This window comes from Taudactylus pleione, unplaced genomic scaffold (assembly GCF_031769625.1).
Source record: "Taudactylus pleione unplaced genomic scaffold, aTauple2 ptg000037l, whole genome shotgun sequence".
NCBI classification, from domain to species: domain Eukaryota; kingdom Metazoa; phylum Chordata; class Amphibia; order Anura; family Myobatrachidae; genus Taudactylus; species Taudactylus pleione.
Genome location: NW_028284439.1, coordinates 4,763,662 through 4,774,767, shown reverse-complemented (window position 1 = coordinate 4,774,767; position 11,106 = coordinate 4,763,662). Strand labels below are relative to the sequence as shown.

Genomic DNA, 11,106 nt, shown 5'->3' with positions numbered 1-11,106 from the left:
CAGGTGGCAGCTGGGAGGCTTGCCTGCCTTTCTGAGGGGTCAGGAGCAGCACCCAATATTCTGGAAGCTCCCGACCAAAATCAGGAGGGTAGGCAAGCCTGGGTTAATGATCGGCTCAATACACTAACAGTGTTGTTAATGATCTCTTCTCTAGAGTGGCAAGATGTCATCATTCTCATCCTTCACTTCACACTCAACTGTGTTAACTTTATCATCACACAATGGGCTGGATTCAGCAAGGAACGCAACTGCGACTGCAATAGCGATTACGCACTCAGTTCAACTGTGATATTATGCAACAGCACTACATAAGGACACCTACTTTACCTTACACACATCCGTAATGTTTAGAAAGACTGCAAAATCATCGGTACAATTGAGTAGCATCACAGCCTCATGCACACTTGCACAAGCCCTGACCTTACTCAGAAATTGCTCACTTCCATGAACACCATCAGGCCTGAGGCTGCGTAGAGCATCACAGTGGATAATTTATGCACACCCCTGCAACAGCATTCAAATGCACTGGCATGCCTGTGTTTGGCCGACCACCAACCCATTACTACCCACAAATGGCACTTCCTTTCATTCACTCTGTGATGGCTCTGCATAGTTGCTGTGATCGCAGTTCCAATTGCAGTGGCTAGTTCGTGCATGCAAACTGCACTGTATATGCATGCGCAGTACGCAACAAGCGGCCGATTTTGTGCATATTAGCAACTGCATTCCTTGCTAAATCAGACCCAATATTAACTCATCCCTGATGGAATTCAACATTTCAGAAGCCTCTGTACTGTGATGTATTTGGTGGTAAAGGTCTTCCTCATGTAATTTATAGTTCATTTTGATGAACATCATATTTTCCACATTTTGAGGAAGTAGCCGATCGCTGACAAGGTTCCTGGCTGTGCTGAAAACTATTTCTGTGTATACACTAGAGGTTGGGCAGCTTACATTAAGCAAAACCAGTTTGTACAAAGGCTGTCAAATAGCTTTTTTTCCTCCCAGTTTCAAAGGGACTGTCTGACATGTCTGTTTGTGCACTGTCATTAAAATAATCTTCCACCATTCTATGGATGGTGACCAATTCAGATTGTATTACCATAGAGGTGTCACTAATTTTGGGCAACTCTTTTAGACATGACCAGATGTCAAAATGTTGTGTTGACCCAGTCACATCACCAGTGGGTCTCTTGGAAAAGCTAAAAAAATTTGTGTCAGGCACAGTAGCATGAGAAACTGAATGAGGAGACATTGTCATGTCATGTGCCACTTGAGTCAACAATGTGCTCACCAGGAGCTCTTTGTATCTCTTGAAATCTTTGTCAGTTAGAAAGAAAGACATGACATATAACTTAAACCTAGGATCAAGCACGGTTGACAAATCCAATTACCAGACATTGAGAACCCTTTGGCCATGGCAAAGAGAATAAAGAGTTTGCTCTACATGTCCGACATATGTAGCAGAATCACTTTGTTTCATCTAATCCTTCAGTTTATCTAGCTGCTTTTCCAAAAGTTTATTTAGGGGAATCACCTGACTCAAGCTGTCAGACTCTGAGCTAACATCACAGGTGACTACTTCAAATGGTTTCAGCACTTTGCACAACATGGAAAGTATTCTTCACTGCACTGGACTAAGGCACATACCTCCTCCTCTACCTGTCATGGCTTGATGTGTCGGTTGGATGTCTTGTTGCTGTTCCTCCATTTGCTGAAGCATATAAAGAGTGGAATTCCACCTTGTTACTACCTCTTGCTTCAGTTGGTGGCATGGCAAATAGAACTTTTCTTGCAGCTGCTACAATTTTCTACAATCAGTTGAAGAATGCCTTAAATATCTAAAAAAATGTCTGGCCACATACAGCATCTCCAGCACACCCCTGTCATTTTTAAAAATTCTGCACCACCAAGTATGGCTGTTAGTGGAGCTAGTGTGCCAGAGAGTAGCCTGCCAGTGAATGAACTGGCATTTTGTGTTACCTACTGCTGCTGTTGCTGAAGGTGATATACCTACCCAGTGTGCTGTAAGAGTCATGTAATCTTTTGTTTACCCAGTACCTCTTGTCAACAGATCTGTGGTTAGGTGGACAGTGGGTGTAATGGCATTTTGTAGGCCAAGCATTAGATTTTTATTAATGTCCTGGTACAGGCAAGGAATTTCTTTCCTTGGAAAATGGAACATTACATACAAAAACAAGGAGGAAAGTAGGGCTAGTTGTTGGGGCACACTTAGAAAACTATAATAAAATCTAACTTTTATTCGATATATTTAAATAAAATGTGAGGTACCGGAATCCCCCAAGAAGAAACAAAACTATAAGAGTATAAATGTAAAATGGATCTAATAAGTTCCTGAGGTGATCCTCTGGCTAGATACTAAATTATTAATAATCATTCCAATGGGTATGGTATTCGTGATCAAAAAAAGGTAAAGGTGTTTAACCATAAATAGGATACACGAATAAGAGTATGTTTCCTGGTGCTCTGACTGACACACTTGGGGTCCCCAAATATTCCTCTTTAATCTACGGCACCTGGTATTCCCTGGGGGTCTGCCCTCCAAGTACTAACCAGGCCTAACACCTTTTAGCTTCCAAGATCAGACGAGATTGGGCATTTTAGTGATGTATGGCCATAGTAATAGTCATATGAGGAAGGGTAGAATGCCCCCACCTAGGTCAGAACAGAGACGTAACCAAATGATGGATGTAGGACTAGTACAGTGAGAAGTCCAATTTTATTATAAAAATCGTGTACCAAAAAAGTTTACGCATGAGCATAATTTCATTGTTACACTTGTAATTTATGCGGCAACATTGTCAAGATAGACCATTCTGACAGAATAGGTATTATCTTAATATATAAATAATGTAACAAAAAATTTTTTATATAAAAAAAATTGCCTTTTGATCCTAGTAGGATATCTGCAGTAATTGGATATAACACATATGTGCAAATGACATCTCCTATGTGACTCACTCAGAGTAATAATAGAGTATCACAGAATAAACACTCTCAGTTGGTCAAGGATGTCAAAGATGTCATAAAACTATCACAATAATAGAGTTATTTGGTATGTATGGATAAATTAAGGTTCCCATATATTAGTACAAGGAAGCATAACATTAGCTCCAAGGTAGTTCTGAGCCACAAATATCTTAGAGGGAACCTCTTGTTTCAGTATTACAATTTCCTCATGAACTCCTATGGCAGAGTAATCCGCTGTTAGGATATGCAATGCGTTAGTAGAATGGGATTCACATACAATACACAAAATACATAAAACATAAAATAAGCTCCAAAAGAAATTCCGGGAGCACAGGAGGGAAAGTGAGATTACAATGCAGCAGTTAGTATATTACTCATTAAGGAACATATGTATCATATGCGATCACAAATGTCATAATATTCACATAGACGTTGAGAGATAAATATAACGCCTTCTTGGCTAATACAATACCATCCCCATCGTGGTGAGAGCCCAAAGTCCTAATCCATGCATCGGCTATGCGACGGCTGTTAGGTTCCCCCACTATGCAGCATGTGAGGATGCGCATTTCGCCCGACTGAGGGCTTGTTCACCTCGTGTGTACTGAGTCACACGTGGCTGCTACTTAAGTGCAGTGAAAATTCATAGGTCCCGTCTTCTGGGAGATATCATTGGATGCTGAACGGTTGCCCAGGCAATAAGCCACGCCCAATGATTACATGTCTAAGCAGTCATGTGGCTTATCAAGGCAGCCTATCTCATTGAGGTACACAGCAAAGCATGTTGGTATCTGTAGTTTAGTGCCAGTGAGATGGAACCAAAGTGTAAATCGCTGCTGAAATACATCAGAACTGGTTAAGTGTAGAATAAGACAGGTTTGGTTAATCAGAACCTAATATCAAGCATAACAAGGAATGGATCATATTAATAAAGAATGAATACATTCGTTCCCATGATTATTTGTCAAAAAATGGTATTAATTGTTAGAAATAAATATATGTATATATAATAACCCAGTATTTTGGCAGTTTTAACCCATTTCTAAAGCATAAGAGTGGTAAGATGATGTTCAAAAGAAATGGAGCATGCTGGTATATGTAGTTTTTATCCCTAAAGTGAGCAATTCCAATGCTGTAATAAGGCATCGACGTCATAGGTCATGCATAGGGTGTGTGAATATACAAAGGATGCATAAAATTATCTAATTAGCCAAAATTAAAAGGTATAATACAGTTAGTTGTAGACACCAAATGATTTTGATCAAATATACATATAAACATCACCCGGTCTGCCCCATGTGGGCAGATGATAACACAGTGTATTTTTTTACTTAGTGGTAAATAACTCATGTATTATTTATTTGTTAATTCATATTGATTTAGGTTAGTCCTATTGTATCAGAGTCAAGTCAAGAATACATTAATTAATTAAAAGAACAGACCATATATAATGACACTAAGGTGTAAAGAAGCCTAATCTCTTTCTTCAAGACATATTTTAGTGAATGACAGTTTTATAAGAAATATTGGAGTGAACAATTCTCAAAAAGGTGTTCAAAAACAAAAAGTCTATGTAGTGAAAATTTTTTATTTATAATAAAATAAAAAAGTGTTATAGAAGCATGGGACAAGTGAATATGTATGGCTTTATATGTTTAATTGTGAAAATAACAAATAAATATGTGAAATGATTATACAAAAAGTGACGCTTAATGGGAAGGGATAAATATATCCAATAATTATAGTGATAACCACACACATCAAAAAACACCACACAGTGAAACAGATAAAAGAAAAGGTGAGAGAGAAGCGGAAAAGGTTAAATAATTAATTATAAATAATGTATAAATAGGTGATCCTATATAGATAATACATGTGTGAAAAATATTTTTATAATATAATTCATATTGTAATTTCATCAGGTGTGATCTATGTGTACACAATTATTCACACAGACCATAATAATATTCTAGAACTTCTACCTTGTCTTCTAATAGGGTAAATCTCATATGACACTTATAGTCAGATGATTCTAAGAACCATATATGTAGTCATGTGTTTAGAAATTTATATCAAATATGAAGCTCCAGGAGGTATTTCAAAGGAATATAAGTGCTGAATCTAGCTGCTTGCCAAAAATATATTCATGCCCTAATAAAGATCTCAAATGGTTCTTATGTTCCAGAGGTCCTAGAAAATAATAAAGTCATATATTTCAAGGTGATTGCCGAATATACCAGATTTATAGAAATACACTGTAATTTATGTATTCATTCATCCCATATGGGTTAAGAGCTCCCAATTTGAAAGTCCACATGCTTTCTCATTTTTAGTAGTTCTTGTGTTAGGTCACCACCTCGAATGCCCATATTGATCTTCTCCAACCCAAATGCCTGAAGTTCTTTATAGTTATTATTATGACATGCATAGAAGTGGTGTGCAACTGATGTGAGTTTCCTAAATTTGGCTTTGTCTGAGACAGCGTTTCTTATTGTCCCTACATGTTCAAGGATACGTAGTTTCAGATTTCTCGACGTCATGCCAACATATCTAAGATTACAACTACAAGTCAGGCAATATATCACGCCTGAAGTATTGCAATTGATAAAATCCCTGATTTTTATCTCAGTTCCATATTTGTCAACCACTTTTTCTTGTCTAATCATGTGTGGACATGTCTTGCAGGTCCCACAGGCATAGGATCCTTGTGTTTTATTGACACTCTTAGGGTGTTTCACATAATGACTGCATACAAGTTGATCTCTAAGGTTTTTAGATTGTCGCCAGCCCATTGTTACCTTTTTGTCCAAAAGTGATGACAGATCCTTGTCTAAATGAAGAACTGACCAATGTCATTGGATAATGTCCTGAATAGTTCTCCATTCTTTGCAGAAATTGCAGATAAATCTTAGCTCATCCTTGTTCTTTTTGGGCTTTTGATTGTGCAGATGTTGTTCATGATCGTTGAATATTAATTCTTCTCTTGGTTTTTCAGAGATGCATGCTTGTGCTTGTTTTATACATCTCTTGCTATATCCTCTTTCTCTCAGCCTATTCACAAGTTCCTGGCTTTTGGTTTTATATACATGTGCCTCAGAGCAGTTGCGTTTCAATCTTAAAAATTCCCCTTTGGGGAGGTTTTCAACCGTGGGTGGAAAATGTGCACTAGTTTGGTATAGTAGGCTGTTTGTTGCCGTTTCCTTCCAGTATAGTTCCGTTTGTATGATTCCATCATTGGTTTTGTAAATCTTCAAGTCCAAAAAGGTGACAGATTCTTGACTATAGAAATGGGTAAGTTTGATGTTACTGTTGTTATTGTTTAATTCTTGTATAAATTCGATGAGTTGATCTTCTTCTCCCTCCCATATCATGAGGATGTCATCTATATACCTCCACCATCCTCCTATATGTTGTGTGTAAGGTTCTCTTGCTTCATTAAACACAAACTCCAGCTCCCACTTGCCCATGAAGAGGTTGGCATAAGTGGGGGCACAAGCTGCCCCCATTGCCGTTCCACTTCTCTGCAAGTAGAAGCGGTCCCCGAACGTAAAATAGTTCTTGGTCAAGATAAACTTGAGAAGGTCCAAAAGAAAATGATGGAATTTGCATGGTTCTTCCATTTTAAGAAAATATTCAACTGCCTGTAGGCCCAAATCATGGTCAATGCAAGTGTATAATGACACCACGTCTACGGTAACAAAATAATGATGTGTATCCAGTCTTATATCATTTAATTTTCTAAGAATGTCAGCTGTATCCTGTATATAAGATGTTAGCCCTAGTACATGGCACCGAAGATGAAGATCAATGAAACGGCTTGCCTTCTCAGACAGTCCACCTAGTCCCGATATAATTGGTCTTCCGGGTGGTTCGCAAATATTTTTGTGGACTTTAGGTAACAAGTATAGAGTCGGTATTTTTGGATTGGACACCTTCAAATATTCGTGTTCTTGTTTACAAATAATTCCATCATGTCTTGCTCGATCCAGTATGCTATCAAATATACTGATGTAATTTTCTGTAGGATTGAAGGTAATTTGTTGGTAACACTCTGTATCCTCCAATTGTTTCATGGCTTCTTTCTGGTACATTTCATTTGGTCAAATGACAACATTTCCCCCTTTATCTGAGGGCTTAATGATTACCTCCTTCCATTTTCTCATATTCAGCAGTGCCTGGGTTTCTTGTTTATTGAGTTTTCCCATAGTTGGTTTGGTGTTCTTTATTTTTATATATAATGTGTCCAAATCTCTGGATACCAGTTCTTGGAAAATCTTTACCTCCGGACTGATAGAATCTGGGGGAAAGAAAATGGATTTTTTCTTGCATATTGGTCTCATATAGACCCCAAGGTTGTCAATAGTCTCTTCCTGTAGTTGTTCTAGGGTGTCTATTGCTTCAAGCTCATCAGCATCTGGAATCCAATTTCCCTCAGAGGGTGTCTCTCTTGTCATCCTTTGATTGTCCACCATTTCGCATTTTTTCTGGATAGCGAAATGTTTTTTTAGTAGGAGTTTTCATCCGAACAGTTTCAAATTCTTCTCCCATCCAAAACGGTCGAAAGAATGTGTTGGTGAGAAGGACAGTCCTTTCCTTAATACCGATTCTTCAGCCTCCGTAAGTATCATGTTGGATAAATTAATTATTATGAGTGTCTGAGGAGATGTTATTTCCTTTTGGTCCTGATTGGGTAGCGGTGATCCCAGTCTATTGTTTCCCCCATGTTTCTTCTTTCCCCGCCTCGTCTTCCTCTTGCACGATACTTGGTACGACCTCCTCTGCAGATATCCTACTAGGATCAAAAGCTTATTTTATGTTTTATGTATTTTGTGTATTGTATGTGAATCCCATTCTACTAACGCATTGCATATCCTAACAGCGGATTACTCTGCCATAGGAGTTCATGAGGAAATTGTAATACTGAAACAAGAGGTTCCCTCTAAGATATTTGTGGCTCAGAACTACCTTGGAGCTAATGTTATGCTTCCTTGAACTAATATATGGGAACCTTAATTTATCCATACATACCAAATAACTCTATTATTGTGATAGTTTTATGACATCTTTTGACATTTTATCCAATTACTGCAGATATCCTACTAGGATCAAAAGGTGATTTTTTTTTATATAAAAAAATTTTGTTACATTATTTATATATTAAGATAATACCTATTCTGTCAGAATGGTCTATCTTGACAATGTTGCCGCATAAATTACAAGTGTAACAATGAAATTATGCTCATGCGTAAACTTTTTTGGTACACGATTTTTATAATAAAAATGGACTTCTCACTGTACTAGTCCTACATCCATCATTTGGTTACGTCTCTGTTCTGACCTAGGTGGGGGCATTCTACCCTTCCTCATATGACTATTACTATGGCCATACATCACTAAAATGCCCAATCTCGTCTGATCATGGAAGCTAAAAGGTGTTAGGCCTGGTTAGTACTTGGAGGGCAGACCCCCAGGGAATACCAGGTGCCGTAGATTAAAGAGGAATATTTGGGGACTCCAAGTGTGTTAGTCAGAGCACCACGAACCATACTCTTATTCGTGTATCCTATTTATGGTTAAACACCTTTACCTTTTTTTGATCACGAATACCATACCCATTGGAATGATTATTAATAATTTAGTATCTCGCCAGAGGATCACCTCAGGACCTTATTAGATCCATTTTACATTTATACTCTTATAGTTTTGTTTCTTCTTGGGGGATTCCAGTACCTCACATTTTATTTAAATATATCGAATAAAAGTTATATTTTATTATAGTTTTCTAAGTGTGCCCCAACAACTAGCCCTACTTTCCTCCTTGTTTTTGTATGTATTGTTCTTCCGGCTACGGGAGCACCACCAACAACTTTCTGAATGATCTTATTTGTAAGCAATGATCACGTATGGTTGGTCTTTTTTGGATAATATTGATCAAATTTGAGAAAATCGGCTCGGTGCAGAATCTTCCCTTTCTTCTTGCATACTTGTAAAATGGAACAAAGATGGAATTTGGTAGTGGGGACACAGGACCTCAGTTAACTGTCTAAAAAAAGATGACTTAATGGCAGATATTGGATGTAGATCTAGTACTAGCTGTCACAACTCACAAATGAATATTGAATGATAGCCTATATTTTGGGATTGGCAAGACCCAGTACAGAGGATTGAAGTCTAATGTGCCTTTGGTATACACCAGGGACCCATGCAAGGAGGTTTGGACAGTTGGATCTGGCCCTCAGATGTGGTTGGAAAATACAGGTGTTGGTGTACCCTGGATAGGAGTGGCGGGCAATAAAGGTGTACAATGTAGTCAACAAGTCAAAAACAATCAGACAATATGGTATCAGGGATCAGACATAAACAGGCCACAGAGGATAGCCAAGATCAACACTGGAATTCCAAGCACAGTACCAAGAATGAGATGGGTCATTAGGAACACTGAAGTATGGTCGGGAGCCTATACTCTGGCACAGGATTGTACTCAGGAAATGCCTTATATAGAAGGGAACTTGAATTTGGCACAAATATGACATCACCATTGTTGCTCCTTGCCCTTTACAACTACTGTTGAGAAGCCCACGTGGCCCTATGGGAGCTGCAGCCACTATCCAGAAATGGAGGGACAAGCTGCTGGGACAGCAACAAAGCTGGTCAGACCCTGTAACAGTGGGAGCCAAGGACCTCCTGCCCACTGCCTTGTATGAGACCACTGCTGCACAAAGTAGATACTGGGATCCAGCTCAATGTGACACTTGCATAGCCATCATGGCTTTAGTGATCCTTTGGGAAACTTGGTGACAACTGTCATAGTTGCTTAATCTTGCAAAGAATTGTTAAACTGTCAATAGTTTTTTAAAACTACTAGTAGTAACCTCCATTGTTTTTTGAAACTACTAGTATTAACCTCTTACAGCAGCAGCATCAGCAGCAGGCCTAGCACTCAAGGATTCTTTGGGAGTTTTGGATAGGGGAGGACTCAGTTAGCCTTAGCAATTTCGATGCAGGGCTATCTTTAAACATCCTCATTAATCAGCTACACAAATATCCCCTTCATCCTGTTGCTCTTCGTTGGTAGCATCCTCAATTTCTTTGTCAGTATCCTTACTTGTGCCACTCATCCCCACTTTGGCAGAGGGTGCAAAAATGGTGGAAGGAGGTTTCTCTACAAGTCCTGTATCAGAAAGGTCAGAGTCACACATAGCACTTGTAGCCACCCTTAGGCTCATCTGCAGTTTGTTTTTCTGACAGTGCTTTTTTCAGCACTGATTTTCCTGTTTCAATTTTTTTGGAACCTCTTCTAGACTCTGAGTGAGAAGGTCATCATGTGAAGCAAAATATGCCTTACTGACAGCAGTTGCAGAACCACCACTCACAGATAAAGACCAAGGCCGAAGTCTTTCCTTGCTACTGCATGTGGTGTATGGCATGTTGGCAATTTTGTTTTTCTGCAGTAAACTTTCCCTTTATTAGAGATGTTTTTTTTCTTTAGCAATGTAAAATATTATTTTGATTTCAAATGCTCTGAGTTAAACCCTCTATGCCCTTGAGCATCAGGTTTAGTAGATGTCATCGTAGGACTAGTATCATCATAACTAGTGTCAGCAGCTACAGCTTTAGTATTTGTTTAATCCTGCTCTTCAACTCCTGCCCTTCTTTTGACTGTTCCTGAGGAACACATACAAGTTGTACAAAAAAAATAAAAAAACATCTTTTTTTTATTTTTAAACAAATGATAATTCACACTGCAGTGCTTATATTTATGAATGCAGTGCAGCAAGGCACCTATTGAGCTTTATTAAATACACAAGTTGTACAAATGACAACTCACACCGCTGACTCACAGTGTTTATATTTATGAATGCAGTGTGGCCCGTCACCTATTTAGCTTTATTGAACACACAAGTTGTACTGAATAAAATAAAAACAACTTTTTTGTTTAACAAATGACAACTAACACTGTGGACTTACAGTGCTTATATTTATTAATGCAGTGCAGCATGATACGTGTTGAGTTTTAATGAACACACAAGTTGTAAAAAAATAATAATAATATAGTAATGATCACACACAACAGTGTGCACCATCAATGGGTTAATGATGCCCTGCAGCAGTGAA

At 38.3% G+C, this 11,106-nt stretch overlaps 1 pseudogene; it reads right to left on the bottom strand.

The window, feature by feature from the left end:
* Positions 1–2,525: 2,525 nt before the first annotated feature.
* Positions 2,526–2,643, bottom strand: LOC148538701 (5S ribosomal RNA; annotated as a pseudogene).
* Positions 2,644–11,106: the final 8,463 nt, after the last annotated feature.